Genomic DNA, 14,032 nt, shown 5'->3' with positions numbered 1-14,032 from the left:
GGCAAAAGAGGAAACTACTACACTTAAAATCATTCTAGGATATCATGGGTTATTAGGCTTTAACTTCTTATCCATTCCAGCGAAAAGGAGAAAATAAGTACTATGTTCCCTTGAATCTGATGTATTTTTCATATCAAAAGTGGTCACATCATTTGCAATGAAAAATGAACTGTATTTCATTCTCTTGGATTTTTGTGCTCCACTGTATTCCTCAACCACAATGTTGCTCTATTTTTTGCAAACTGAAAAGCAATTCCAACAACATTGCTGATTCCCATCCTATTTTTATCTTTATGCTACAGATGTTTTGACAGCCGTATTCTAGTTAATTTTTCTCCACGCGGTTTCATATTTAACAAACATACGGACATCTTTGAAACAGCTAATTCCCACTGAAAGCTCTGACGAGCATTCTTCTCATGGTTAAGCCACCTACCGCAGCTAAAGGAGGCTCAGCACTGCCACTCTTGCAGTGCACCGGGCCGTTCTTATCGCCCCACCACGAGGCCGCAGAGGGGTAATAGGATTGTGACTCACAGAGAAAGTGCCATGCTTACCATGCAGGGAAGGGCTGAGGCACAAGTGTGAACGCCTCTGCGGCTGTCCAGCATCATGAAAGCAGACAGGGGCAGGAGGGAAGGATGTGTTTTCCTCGCTCCATAAATAACTGTGCTAAATTGCAGGCTTTGGAGGGTCAGTGGGACACTGGTCTGCCAGTGTATATCTGAAGGCCTGGATATAACCTGTAATCCTGCAGCCCTGAAAACGAACAGCACAGCAGTTACAGCAAAATGTATTTTCTGTAAAATGGAAGCCTGAGCATTTATGAGCTTGGGGAAAGAGAGACAGGGAGAGGAAGAAGAGCAAGACAGAGATGAGGCAGACGGAGTTGGTGGGGGGGTTGTAGTGTCTGCGTGGTAGAGTCCTTCCTTGGCTGGCTGGATCCCAGCAGCAGCACAGCATTCACTTTGTACTGGGAGGAAGAAGATGAAAGCAGCACTGGGTCAAATAGGGATGGAAGGGGAGAAAGAGGAAAGGGGGGAGGGTTGAGACCCAGAACCCTTTGGTTTCAGATTCTGGCTGGGTGTGACTCTCACCATTCAGCATGAACTCTTGTGGTTAAGCTTCAAAAGGTTCACTGATTCTCTGGGATGACTTGAAATCAGAATTATGGGGCAACAAAGTAAAATTGCACTTTTCAGTTCAACACATTACCGGAATACAGTGTCACCAGTTCCAGCGGTCTGTCATTACGGCAGTGGGTGTGTACGTCAGTTCATGAGTGCCACAGTCCTCATGGGAAGGGCAGTGGAAAGCACAGCAGGTGGCGAAAGACCAAACAGGCCCATTTCGACTGTGTACTCTAAATGTGCACGTTTTACTTTTTAATGCAATTAAATGCTTGTGTTCGTGTGACACAGTCGGCGCAGCACTTTGGTTGGTGAATGCTGTGTTTTATAAATAAATTTAACTTACTTACTTTCGTATTTGAAAATATAAATGCCTGAGGCAGTGAGAGCTGAATGGAGGGCTGTAGTGAAGATATAAGGTTATGACTGAATGGCAGACACACAGGTATAGATTTTATATCAAATGTGTGAGACAGGAGACTTCCACTACAGGATTGATTGCACGGAGTTACAATCACTTTGCTGCACCAGATAAGCATGACAAGACTGAAATAATAGTTCAGTTAAAGAGTTTATTATTGTGCGTGTGGGTTGCCAGGTTTACTGAGATCTTCAGTGCTATGAAGAGTCTGCACATTCACCTTCTGGTCTGGGGTTTCTGCTGAACCTTGTCTCCAAACATCATCTGACCCAACTAGCAGGTATATGCTGCAAGTTTGAGCTAAATGCCTTTCCTGTCCTTCTGCACCCAGGTATGCTTTGCATTCTGGGATGGTACCATAGATGTACAGAGTACACAAATGGTCAGTAGGACGCAGACTGTCTGATCAGAAAGACACTGAAACACTGTTCTGTATCATTTTAGCTACACACACAAAAAAGGACATTTTCATGATCTTACTTAATGTCCTCTTATCTACATGCTGTTGCTAAGAAAGCTAAAAATCCATGAGTGGATATTTCGGTTCCCAGACTTATTTGTTTAGCTGGACTGAATAAAACACATTTCCCTCACAGGCTGGTCAAATAAACAACATTTGGAAATGAATAGAAGGAGAAGAAATTATTATTGTGAGTGTGGGTGACCAGGTTTACAAAGCTAAAGGAACAGCTGGAAGCCAGAGTGCTGTAAGGAATCTCTACATTCACCTTCTGGTTTGAGGTTTCTTATGAATTTGCCTCCAGATGAAAATATGTTTAATAAATTAATATTCACATCATGATGGTTGTCGTGACTAAATTTAAAAGCAGGTCTGCTTAGAGATCACCCAGCCTTCTAAGTCTCCAACCAAATATAGTGGAAATATAAGACATGCAGAGTCTAGGCCGTGTACACAGTTTACATAGTTGAACAATTTATATCTGCAGTAGACAGAAAAAAGTGTGCATTTACACATGTGCGAAGTGCAAAAAATGTAGACAGGTGTAAGACCATAGTTAAACTGTTAGGGTTAATTAGCTTAACATGAAAACAGATATTTATTCATTTTTTTCTATAATTCTCTGTTTAATGACGCAAATCTGCTAAAGAACGTCTCGGAATAAATTTGTTGAAATTCCAGTTTATTGATGTTGAAGTAAAAAAAACAGCTGATGCTTCTGTCTATTTACTTTGAACAGCATTAGTGCTAATATAGCTAGCCAGCAATTGTAAAAGTAGTAACGGTGTACATTTTTATACTTCTCCTTTTATGCATTTGTTAAAAAAAGACTAGATGGTAATTGTTCAGCACTATTTCTGAATGTTTTTGAGAAACATGAATACCTCTAATTCCTCATAGAAAGGCTCGAGTAAGTTAGCAAGTTTCTGAAAAAGCCAGGTAGATTTCTTTAAAGTCTTTTTTTTCCTTTGAAATACTTTTCTTTTGCCTTATTCTGTTGCAATAAGCTGTAATGATGCTCATTACAACCCAGTGAAGCCGGAGGGCAGGAAAAATACCCATACCTGATTACTCTAACGGTGCCTAATGGGCAAAAATGAGTGAACATCACACTTGATTTGCTAAATGTACGTCTCGTTAACCAGCCACACCGCTACCTGCCAAGCTCTGTTCTTCCCGTTAGTCACATTATTTCATACTATTCTTTGTGAGGAATTGGAGACATAACAATAATATGTTATTTTGAAACATCTACTGTCATAGAAGTGTATTTCTTCCTATTTATTTATTTATTTATTTATTAACTTTATCTGCAAGCAGTTCAAGGTGACTTTCATAACAAGGATGTAAGTTTTTTCCCATGAAATCCACGTCCATGTCTGAAAAGTGAAATTACTCACTAGATCACATCAACATAATGGAATATCATTTTTGAATAGGCAGCACCATCTCAATATCACATCCAAAGTGTGCATCCGGCTGTCAACAATCTTAAAATGCACATGCATAAAATTATTGACTTATAGCAAAACAAGACGGTCAGCCAATAACACGCGTGTCACCGAGGACACGGCTTCTGTTTCCCCCGCATTTGGTGTGTTCCCATTTATTCCTTGTCAAGCTTGATGATGATAAAGTGACACGTGGTAAAAGGAGGTTGCCAGGAGAAGACACGCGCTTTCTTCTCTGTACCTTCTGGTGGCTATCAGGGGTTCGGATCTGGCTGAGAGCAATGCTTGTCACACTGAAAGGTTCAATAGCCCTCAAACTGCAACAAAACCGGTTTTTGTTCGGTGATTGACACTGAGTCACCACATATATAGTTCCTGCTGAGTATCAATGTCTTAATGGGAAAAAGGATTTGAGGATTTTTGATAGGAAAAAAAACCTTTAAGGTGAAAATTGAAAATGTATTAAATATTGGATAATCTGAAAGAAACTAATCAATGTGACAGTGGTAGAAAACATTATCGTAGCACCTTAGAGCTTTCGCTCTTATCTACTAACAAACATGTATCTGGATGACAGGACCTCAATACAGCGCTAGAGAGCAGAAAACCAGGCTTTTTTATATAATTGTACCACTATTGGTGGAATTTACTGATTCATGCAGTCTCAAGTAAACCTGCAAAAGCAAAGTGTGTGAGGTATGTATGCTCATTGTGTGTGTGTATTTTGCATATTCTTATGATAAATAAGCTGTCAAGTGGTATCTACTACTGTATCACAATGTGTACCATCAAAGTTTGGGTGGTAAAAAGATTTCCATTTGTACATTTTTTTTCCATTTTGCAGCTGTTGACGGTCACTTGGCAACCTGAGATAGTTTTTTGCCATCAAAGAATTCAACGTTTTCTCTTTTCTAAAAATATGTAAGGATTTTTTTTCATTCATGTCTTTAAGCTTGTCACATGAAAGGCCATTATTTCTTCCTCTTTTGAGTTTTCTGCTGTCTATCTGAATGATCTGCTGGTCAGATCTGTGGGCTAAATGTGTCTCTTTGATATCCCTTGTATAATCTGATATTTTAATGTTATAGTAAGGGTTCTCTTAATATATGGGAGTTTATATTTATTCTCCTTCTCCCCTTCTGGTTTTTGTTTTAGCTCTCTCTCTCTCTCTCTCTCTCTCTCGCTCTCTCTTTCATGTGAAGAAGTAGACACACTGTACTTTGTCACTGGGTGAGCTTCTGCTTCAAAACACACAATCCTGTTAGAAATTGGCACAGCCTCGTCCATTTGATGCCAGTCAAAATATTACAGTCTGTTCACTGATATATTAAACAATGGATATTATGCTGTCCATAATGAGATTTGTTTATATGTTTGCCTGGTGGAGTATGAGTTGGAACAGTGCCACGTGGATTAAGCACCTGAATCTGTTTACCTTGTTTTACAGGTCTAAGAGTGTGTGTGTGTGTGTGTGTGTGTGTGTGTGTGTGTGTGTTTGCAGTTGTTGCTGTTTGAACCTCAGCAGCAAGACGCGGATGCTATCGTGACAAAGCGATAGGCTTTACTAATATGAGCCAAATGTCTGATCAGGATTCAGCAGGTGTTCTGCGTGAAGGAGACTGACGTTTGCTCGGGACCATCCATCAGAGCTAAATGGCAGATGGTCTTCTCTGTGGCCAGGGAGGAAGTGCACTAACACAATTGCTAGAGAAACACAGGGAGCACTCTACCTGCTGATAATCCACTTACGCACAGACAAAGCCGCTTTAATCTGCCCGCTCCTTCCCTGCAGCCCCCCCACCCCTCCCCAACCTCCACATGACAAGACCAGGCTCCGTGCTGGTGGAGAATCAGCATTGATCCACTGCACGTATGTACACAGGCTGAGCACTGACAGACCATGTTTTAATAAATCCCTAATCGCTCTCATATGTGGCAGGAGGATCACAGACATTTAATACAAAGATCTAGAAATAATTATAACATTTCTACTTTACTTTTGCTTAAGGAATGTTAAATACTGTCCTAGCATCTGGTTAAAGTGAAGCAAACACTTAAAGGTGACAAATTACATTAATGCTGACTTCACCGTGACCTAAAAAACAGAATTAATTATCCACCTGCATTACTACAAAGGTTGTGTAATGGTGCAGAAAACTAGTCTTAAAAGGCACCTGAACAATTTTAAGTGATTTGTTTTAAGTATTTGGAGTATATGGATAACTGTCTCACATGTTTGCTTGTTCAACAATTTTAACAGGATTTAGCTCTTGTTGTTCATTTGACTTCAGTAACAATTTTCAACTGCCATTCAAATGTTTACCTAAAAACTAAACAAAGCATACTTTGCGTGTGATTTTTGTCTGATTTAGTGCAGTTTAATGAGCACAAATTAACGGTTCACATTTGAGTCAAGCTCTTCCTCATTAGAAAAGACAGATTTGGAGCTAGACCCATCAGGTGCATCAGGCCAGGACCTGGAAGTCCCACAGGGAGTCATTATGTAAGAAGATGAGGTTTGATTAAGATATTTTCCAGGTTTTTCCCGCTGATTGGGCTTCATTAAACAACACTGACTTATTGAGAAATCTTATGCTCATCACTCAGGCATCAGAAAGGACTGCTCCACTGAACCGCTGCCCAGATCAAAGCGGATTTATAGCAGGTTTATTTTTCTGCATCCTAGTGTGCTGAGCTGTTTTGCCTATGAACTATTTAACAGTTTGAATAACGAGTTGTCCTCTTTTCATAAGGCGTGAGCAGTGGAGCTCTACAGGGAGGAGGTGTCAGAGCGGAATAAGTAGGAGAGAAGGAATGAACAATTAGTGTAGAGTGGTGGAACAGTTCCATGACAAGCAGAGGCGAGGGGGTAGGGAGCCCTGAAAGAGGCCAGGTGCAATATCACATCCTTCCTGTCAGTGTGCTTAAAAGGAGAGCAGAGGAAGAGCTTTTAGCTCCAAGGGACGCATGTGGAATGCTGACCATAGGCTGGAAGAATCGACTATTCAGTGTGCGTCTCATCCATGTGCCCTACTGGGTCGGGGAGGTATCTACCAAGTAAAAAGTGCTGCCAGCATCTTCTGAGGTGCTTGGAATACCGACAAGAAAAGTCAGGTCTGGAGGATGAGTACTGACCTTGATCACTGCAACTGTTATATTCATGCATACGAGTTAAAAGAAAGAAACAACATATATTGTTCACGTTTTTTCAAATAACATTGGCATTATTTATGTCAAAATGTATTTATTCTGTCGCTTTAATCTATTCTGCTTTAATTTCATCATGCTGTGCTTAAGCCTTAAAGTCACTTACCTTCATAGCGTATCAGGAGATGCTATTTTTTGTCATGCTTTGGAGTTCTGAGGGATTTTTGAGCACGTCTTTTGTTCCCATGCATGTCTTTGCTTTAATTCATCAGCTTCTCTGAGGGAACTTTGTTCTCCTATTTTACAGATTACATAAAATGCAAATTCAATGTAATAAGCCAAAAAAAATGTTTTAAAAAAAGTTATAGATAACATTTAAAGTTAGAGCACATTGAGCTCAAAGCGAAGGATTTAAAGAGAAATAAAATAAAATAAGAAATCGTAGACAGGAGATTTTTGGTTGGTAATGATCAATTTTAAATTGTATCTTTAGGCACTTGCACACCAGCATCCTGTTGCAAAAACAAAACAAAACAAAAAATCTGTTACCAAACAGTAGTTTTGCTCCAACAAAGTGATTCCCAAAGAGCTATTAGTCAAAAACGGATATATCTCAGAATAGTATGCAATGTGTCCTGAAAAACTTGTCCTGAAGCACATGAACAGTATCTGGTAGTCATGTCTATATAAAAAAAACAAAAAAAAACAAAGTCAAGTAATGAATCCAAATTCTAAAGTTTTCATTTAAATCATTCTCAACATGTGCAGAGAGGACCAGGAGTGCGGAGTTGTACCTGCATTTCAGTTGGCTGAAATAAAAAAGGGGAGGGGCACATTTTGATGCACCATGCAATACTATTTGGAAAGCACCTCATTAGCAGCCGCTTCATTTTCAGCATGACGATGATCCCAAACACACTGCCAAAGCAGTAAAAGCATACAGCCATGGATTGGCCTCCCCAGAGCCCGGATCTCAAAATTGTTGAAGCAGTGTGAGATAATCTCTACAAGAACAGAACAAAAGGCAGTAAAGATCCAAAGAAGAGCTTCCGATGTCCTTCATAAAGCCTTAATAACTATTTCTAAAGACTACTTTCAAGAATTACAAGCTTGTCTAAGAGAGTTCATGCTGTGTTTAAGAATAAAAGTAGGTATCAAATATTTACGCTCAGGTTTCTCCGAATTTTAAAAACTCTGTTTTTGTCTTATATGGAGGACATAAATGTTCACTCAATGTCATTAAAACACAGCGTACCCATTTTTCCCATGTAAAGAAATGCAGGGTGGCTCAAGACTTTTGCACAGTACTGTATGCTTTTACTACATAGATTAAAAAGTAGATAGCGAAAAAGAAGATAAAACAGAAGAAAAAATATCCATCTTTATATAAAACTATATTCCACTGGTCAAAATTACATTTTTCTCTGATCTACTCTGTAGCAGACCATCAGTCCATCTAAAGGCTAACATTTAATGGTTTTTTCAACTTCCAACTCCCTGTCTCTTTGATTGAGTTTAAGTGCTACCCAATCACCATTTACTGGTGATTGCTATAAAATCTTGTCAAACTAGTTAATTGGTTCTATTAGTAGAGCGTTTTTGGAAAGGGCTTCCCATTTCTCCCGAGGGTAGCAGGTGTTGAAAGAACAACAGTGCAGGCTCTTGATGCCAGGAGAACTGCTCCAAATTACATTCATTAGGGCCATTCAAATATAAGGACACTTATATAATTATGTGCTATTAAAGAATTCAAACAAGTTTGGGAATGGTTTAAAAATCAAGTCAAATTAACCATCCCCCTAGAGTTTTAATTGTATTCTCGGTGTGGAGAATGATTTTTAAACTGTGTTTTGAAAGGACGATGTGTCTTTTGTTTCTGTTCAGAGGGACATCACAAGATGTCTTTGCTTGGTCAAAGCCCCTGCTGGGAATTGCTGGTGTTTGTCCATCATTGATTAGGAGTGTCTGTTAACAGCATGCACTAACATCTCAATTCTCTTGTGATGAAAGTGCCAGGTTCAATAACCACCCTCTGCTCTCATGGCTAGAGTGTCTTTTTGCATGTCGCAAGCATGCAAAGCTCCTTCTTTTCATCTTGATTGACATTCTTCTTCTAAAAGTCAATATCAGCCACTTTTTCAGAGTAGACCAGAGGATAAAAAAGTAAGGCTACAGTGTTCTTTAAAAGTTTTGACTTTCAAAGCAAAAAAAAATAAAAGCTTTTCTTCTTCATGAGGGCTTAGAATGAAAATCAGAATCAATTTTTATTTCATGACATTAGGACATATCACAACAGACCAAAGGATTAGCAAGAAAGTATACCTACTCACACAGCTGCGCACAGAAACACAGTGAGAAAATTCTATTGATCAGTTACCAGTTCACAAATGGGAGCTGACAAGGTAGAGGACTTTTTGTAAAGACACTAAGGTTGCCTGGATCTAATCCTAAAGTAGTCATTAGCCCACTATCTTGGACAAAAAATATACTGTATGTGAAGCCTCCGGGTGCTCCTGTTCTGTCCTTGCAGGACTTTGTGCCTGCACTGTTTTGAGAGCACAACACACTGAAAACTGAATTGAGCAGGTGGAGGGAATAATAGAATAAGCAAGCCATATGAAGTGATAACAGCACTACCACAATAACAACAACAGGATAAAATCCAAAATTTCTTTTTGTTTTTCAGGTGGCGGTAATACATGATTTGGACATGATGAAAAGTAAAACACAGGAATGTATCACAATATGAAAGTCTGACACTGATACTGATGCACACAGACAATGTTGACAACGATGTTTTTCACGTCTGCATGTGTCTGTCTTTGTGTGTTTGATTGTTCCTATTTTGAAGAAGGAAAACAATGAAATCTTAATTATAAAAGTAAATTATGTTTCAAAGGCTTTCAGCCTCCTCATGCTTTTATCTTCCCACCATGAAACTTTGTTTCACCTGTTCAAAGAACGATGTTTCAGAGACAGTCTCGCTTTTTGGTTTCTTAGATGCTTCCCTGGCAGAATCTAATCCATCCTCTCTGTTCTGCATACTGATGAATTGTTTACACCTTGTGGTCTGGTTTTGGTTTGTTTGGTGGGTTTTTTTTTTTTCTCTTTTTGCTCTCATCAAGTTTTCTCTGTATGGTAAACTTTGAAAATGTTGCCTTGCTATGCCGTCTTCTTCATTCAACTGGATGTCCTGAAGCTTTGTTTGTGTTGCTCTACCATGGAAAGGATTCTGTGATCATCCACCATTGCTGTCCTTTATAGGTGCCCAGCAGTTTTACTTGTAAATGTAGCTTATGCACAAAAGAGCACTTGAAAGAGGCTTACACCACTTTGTTATGCAAAAGTTGAAAGTTTATGATGGCGATCACTACACAACATTGCAAATGAAGAACCATTCATCACCAGCCTCACAAATCAACAAATTCTAAAGTGTAGAGGGCAGGATATAAGGCTCATTCATGTGTGCACATTTATGTATTGAACTCTGCGTGCAGGTGTGTACATTCTGTGCACTCTTTTGTAGACCCCAGGCATTTTTATGATGCCAAATCTTTCTTCTTTTCCTCATAATGCACAAAACTGCACATTTGGACACTTTAACTGTTCCTGCTATTTCTCTAATTGTTTTTTTTTTTGTGGGTTCTTTTTTTTTTTGCAGGCTTTGACCTTTTCTTTAACAAATTGGCACACTTTGAATCATCCCCAGACCTTTTACAACCGTCATTTATGAAGAACAAATGAAGAGCACACCTGTCTATGAAATAGCTATTGGAGTGAGTGAATTGTGTGTGCATTACATTTGAGCCCCTGAAAATATTGGACTGGCTGCAACTCCCTGAGTGATTAAGAAAATGTTTTTGTTCAGCCCATTGAATTAAAGTTTAAAGTCTGCCCTTTAAGCCCATATATATATCACTGTATAACTTTAACCTTAATATATTTGGGAGCAGAGCTAAAATATTAAACATTGTGTAAGTGTCCAAGTATATTTGGACCTAGCTGTGTGCACGATTCACCAGCAACATGGCAGCATTCATGTACAGTACTGTTCTACTATTAAAGGTAAGTTATAAAAAGCCAGTGCTTGTCTATGCAATAGTTTCTATGTGAATTTCAAATGCATGACGCAACTTAAATACCATGTGGCACTGGATTTAATGAGGGGCAAAACATAAGAGCCGTTTTTTCAACAACAGCAATTGAGGTGTTTTCTGGGTATTCTTTGGGGCCCTCTAATGAATAAATGGCCAAGCAAATGCCGCCCGACTTAAGAACATGCTGCTACCCAGCTCCAGAGCTAAAAGCCTAAAGTGAGATTAATCACTGCTGCTGAGGGGGATGATGTTCTTTGTATCTGGTAATTTATGGTCTCTTTACCACTGAGACCCTGAACCAACATCACGCCTCTCACATACTGTACATACTCTGCCACTAATCATGAGCGGCTCCTTAGGCGCCTCTTTAGCAAATGTTCTCAGCAACAAGAAGATGGGCTGGACATAAATAAGGCATAAGGGCTAATATAGTTGCTTTCATGACAGCAAAGCTTCTTACTGCTTTACAACACCCTACAATATCCAGGAATGTTCCAACACAGCCACAAGTCACTGCTGAAGTAAGATATAAGTATGATGCCTTCATAGCATCACAGAAAGGAAGCGATGTATATGGAAATAGCTTAGCATGGGAAGAGACAGCTTGTAGTCTGGAGGCCTTGCAAAGGATCAAAGTGAACAGTGACTTCTCTTAGCCAGGTCTGATGTGGGAACAGGATAGTAAGCAGAGTTCTCCCTGCGGTCAGAACCTGACTCATGGTATAGTGAATGTTTCATGTCAAGCGTCACAGAACTGACAGCGGTGCTGGCCACGGGGCAGCTCTGATAGACAGAAGAAAGCATGTGTAGAGTGGGGTGATAGAGTGGTGGGGGGGATTAGTATTCATACAGTAGTATGGGCAGTTTATAAACAGGCATGTGCACACCATATGAAGAGTAATAAACTATCTAACGCAGAAACAAAGTCTCTGAAAAATTGTTTGGCTTCATAAGGAGGTTTGAATGTTGACCCGTCACGTCCATTTATACAAAAAGTCCCCTGCAAAGCTTCTCTCTAAAATAGTCCTCCTTATGAAGACCGAGCATACTGCTTACTGTGACTGGATCCTGTTAAATCATTTTAAAAATACAAATATTTCTCAGTTTAATAACATTGCTTGTCACCCACACATTTTCATAAGTGTGCAATATTAAGCCAAGCCTTTAAAGCGCTGTTGCGCCCTAACACTTTTAGGAGGCTGCATTCAGCTTCAAAAGCTCTGATGGGCCCTCTGGAGAGGCCAAATCATGTAGTCTTATTATAGAGGAGACAAATCAAGTGTACCAAAACCCTCCCCTTCAGCCCTACTTTCTCAAGGTTATTTTCAAAGATAGCTCATGTCTTAGTACAGTATGTGGGTTGGGCTTTAAGTCAGACCTGCCACTAGAGATGCAGTGTTACCCTATGCAGTAAAAAATAAAGAGTTTCAGAGGCCAGGGGTGTAACTAATTTAAACCCTTGGGAGACTTGGCTGGGCACTGGGTTTTGTCCCAGCAGAACAAAGTCAGGCCACTTCGGTTCTGGGTGTGTTTGGCTTCACACACAGCAGAGACTGTGTCAACTTATGTCTCAGTATTACAGCACTCAAAGGTAATGAGATTTAGACTTTCTGCATCATAAAGTATGGACACCCTTGAGGCAGTGGCGCCCTTGTTCAGCCTAGGAGCACAAATCAGGCTTACATAATATCAGAATCACCACATATTACACTGAGAAATGATTATGGACTCCAGAGAGGCATGTTCCTTCTGTCAGTGATATTTTGGCTGTCACATAGGATATCTCTCAATAGCGCTCTCACTAGCTCCACTTTCCCTTGCAGGACAAAATACCACATTTGCTGCAATAATAGCTCACTGAATTCAAACAGATGAATCTCAGCAAACATCCCTTCCACGCTGATAAGCACACTGTAATTTTCTCAAGCCATATAACTTAAATTTACCTGTACCAAGTGTCACATTTTCCATTTTTTTAAACGCACTGCACTGTGAACATGAAAGCGAGAGGACTGCTGCAGCATTGTATTACTCTTTGGTGGGAATCCAGGCATCACTAACATTGATTTCTTATATTTTATACTGCGGTATAATGAACTCCCTTCAGTCAAGACCCGTCACCATGCATTACTGTCTGACCACACGAAATGAAAGCTATGCTGCCTTTCAGGCACTTTAAATGAAATACAACTAGATAACTGCATGCAGGCAGTCAGGAAAACAAGAAAAATTGTGCAACAGAATTGCATATGAACATCTCCGCATTTATGTGCATGTATAAGGAACTCATTTAGAGAGGAGAATGAAGAAGAGAAAAGGAATACCAGGTGCTATGCATATAACTGTTCCATTTTTTTGAGATTGTATACAGGACTGAGTTGATTTCAGTTGTCTTGCAGCTTTATCTGAGCATAATGTCTCACCCTGAAAGAGCATCAAATGTTAAAACTTACATTTATTAACTATTTAAGTCATTTTTAATTTGGATGCATTAATTTTTAAAGATGACCTTCTTTTTATTTGGCAAGTGAACTAATTATTCAAACCTTTGAATGGAAAAATTGCATAGATTTCCCAAGCAAAAGGTTCTGCTAAATGTAAAAAACGGTGTATGTATTTGCATGTCATTAAGGCATTAAGCTTGCAAAAATTTGACATATTAGGAGGATGAAACATTCAAGATGTGGTTCCAAAAGTGGAATCAAGAGGACCTTGAGTAAAGGTCTTATATAACTTTTACAAACCAGAACAAAACCAAGCTAGATGGTATCTACGGCTGAGCCGCCCTTCATATCGGCAAATCTTGTCTGATCAGGACCCGCCCAGCACGTTTTTCTCTATTTTGTCTTCTTCTCCATGTTTGGCTCGTCACTACTCTTCACACCAACAGAACTATACCAGTAACAATGACAGAATGCTTATGTGCAGCGTACCTAATAGCAGTTCTGTGGTTGTTACCAGTGCTCGTGGTACACTGCTGCTGGCGTCACACAACAGATGCGCTGGCCTCTTCACGTGCACTAAGCAGGAGTACAGAATTGTCATCCAGGCAGGTAATTGGCTGATGTTTACACCGCCCTTGGCATGCCCCTCCTCCCCCGCTTGACACATCTGTAGTGTTCATTAGAGCCGAGGAGCCCTGTGCTATCCTGTGTTAACAAATCTGACTTCCCAGGCTGCTCAGTATGCAAAGCAAGTTTCCAGAGCTCAGTGCTTAGATTCATGTTGGGACAAATCAAAAATTGAACTTGAATAGCCTTTAGACTAATTTTAGAAGAGAAAATGTAATGTAAATGCATTAAGATCCAGTTTACGCTTTGCTGAAT

General features: G+C 39.7%; 1 long non-coding RNA gene across 1 annotated transcript in view; it reads right to left on the bottom strand.

Moving 5' to 3' along the window:
* Nucleotides 1–14,032, bottom strand: part of LOC120735171 — a 65,778-nt gene that overhangs the window by 50,213 nt on the left and 1,533 nt on the right. The window lies entirely within an intron of this gene.

This window comes from Simochromis diagramma, unplaced genomic scaffold (assembly GCF_900408965.1).
Source record: "Simochromis diagramma unplaced genomic scaffold, fSimDia1.1 OVJJ01000481.1, whole genome shotgun sequence".
In the NCBI taxonomy this organism is placed as follows: domain Eukaryota; kingdom Metazoa; phylum Chordata; class Actinopteri; order Cichliformes; family Cichlidae; genus Simochromis; species Simochromis diagramma.
This window is presented reverse-complemented; position numbering and strand designations above follow the sequence as displayed.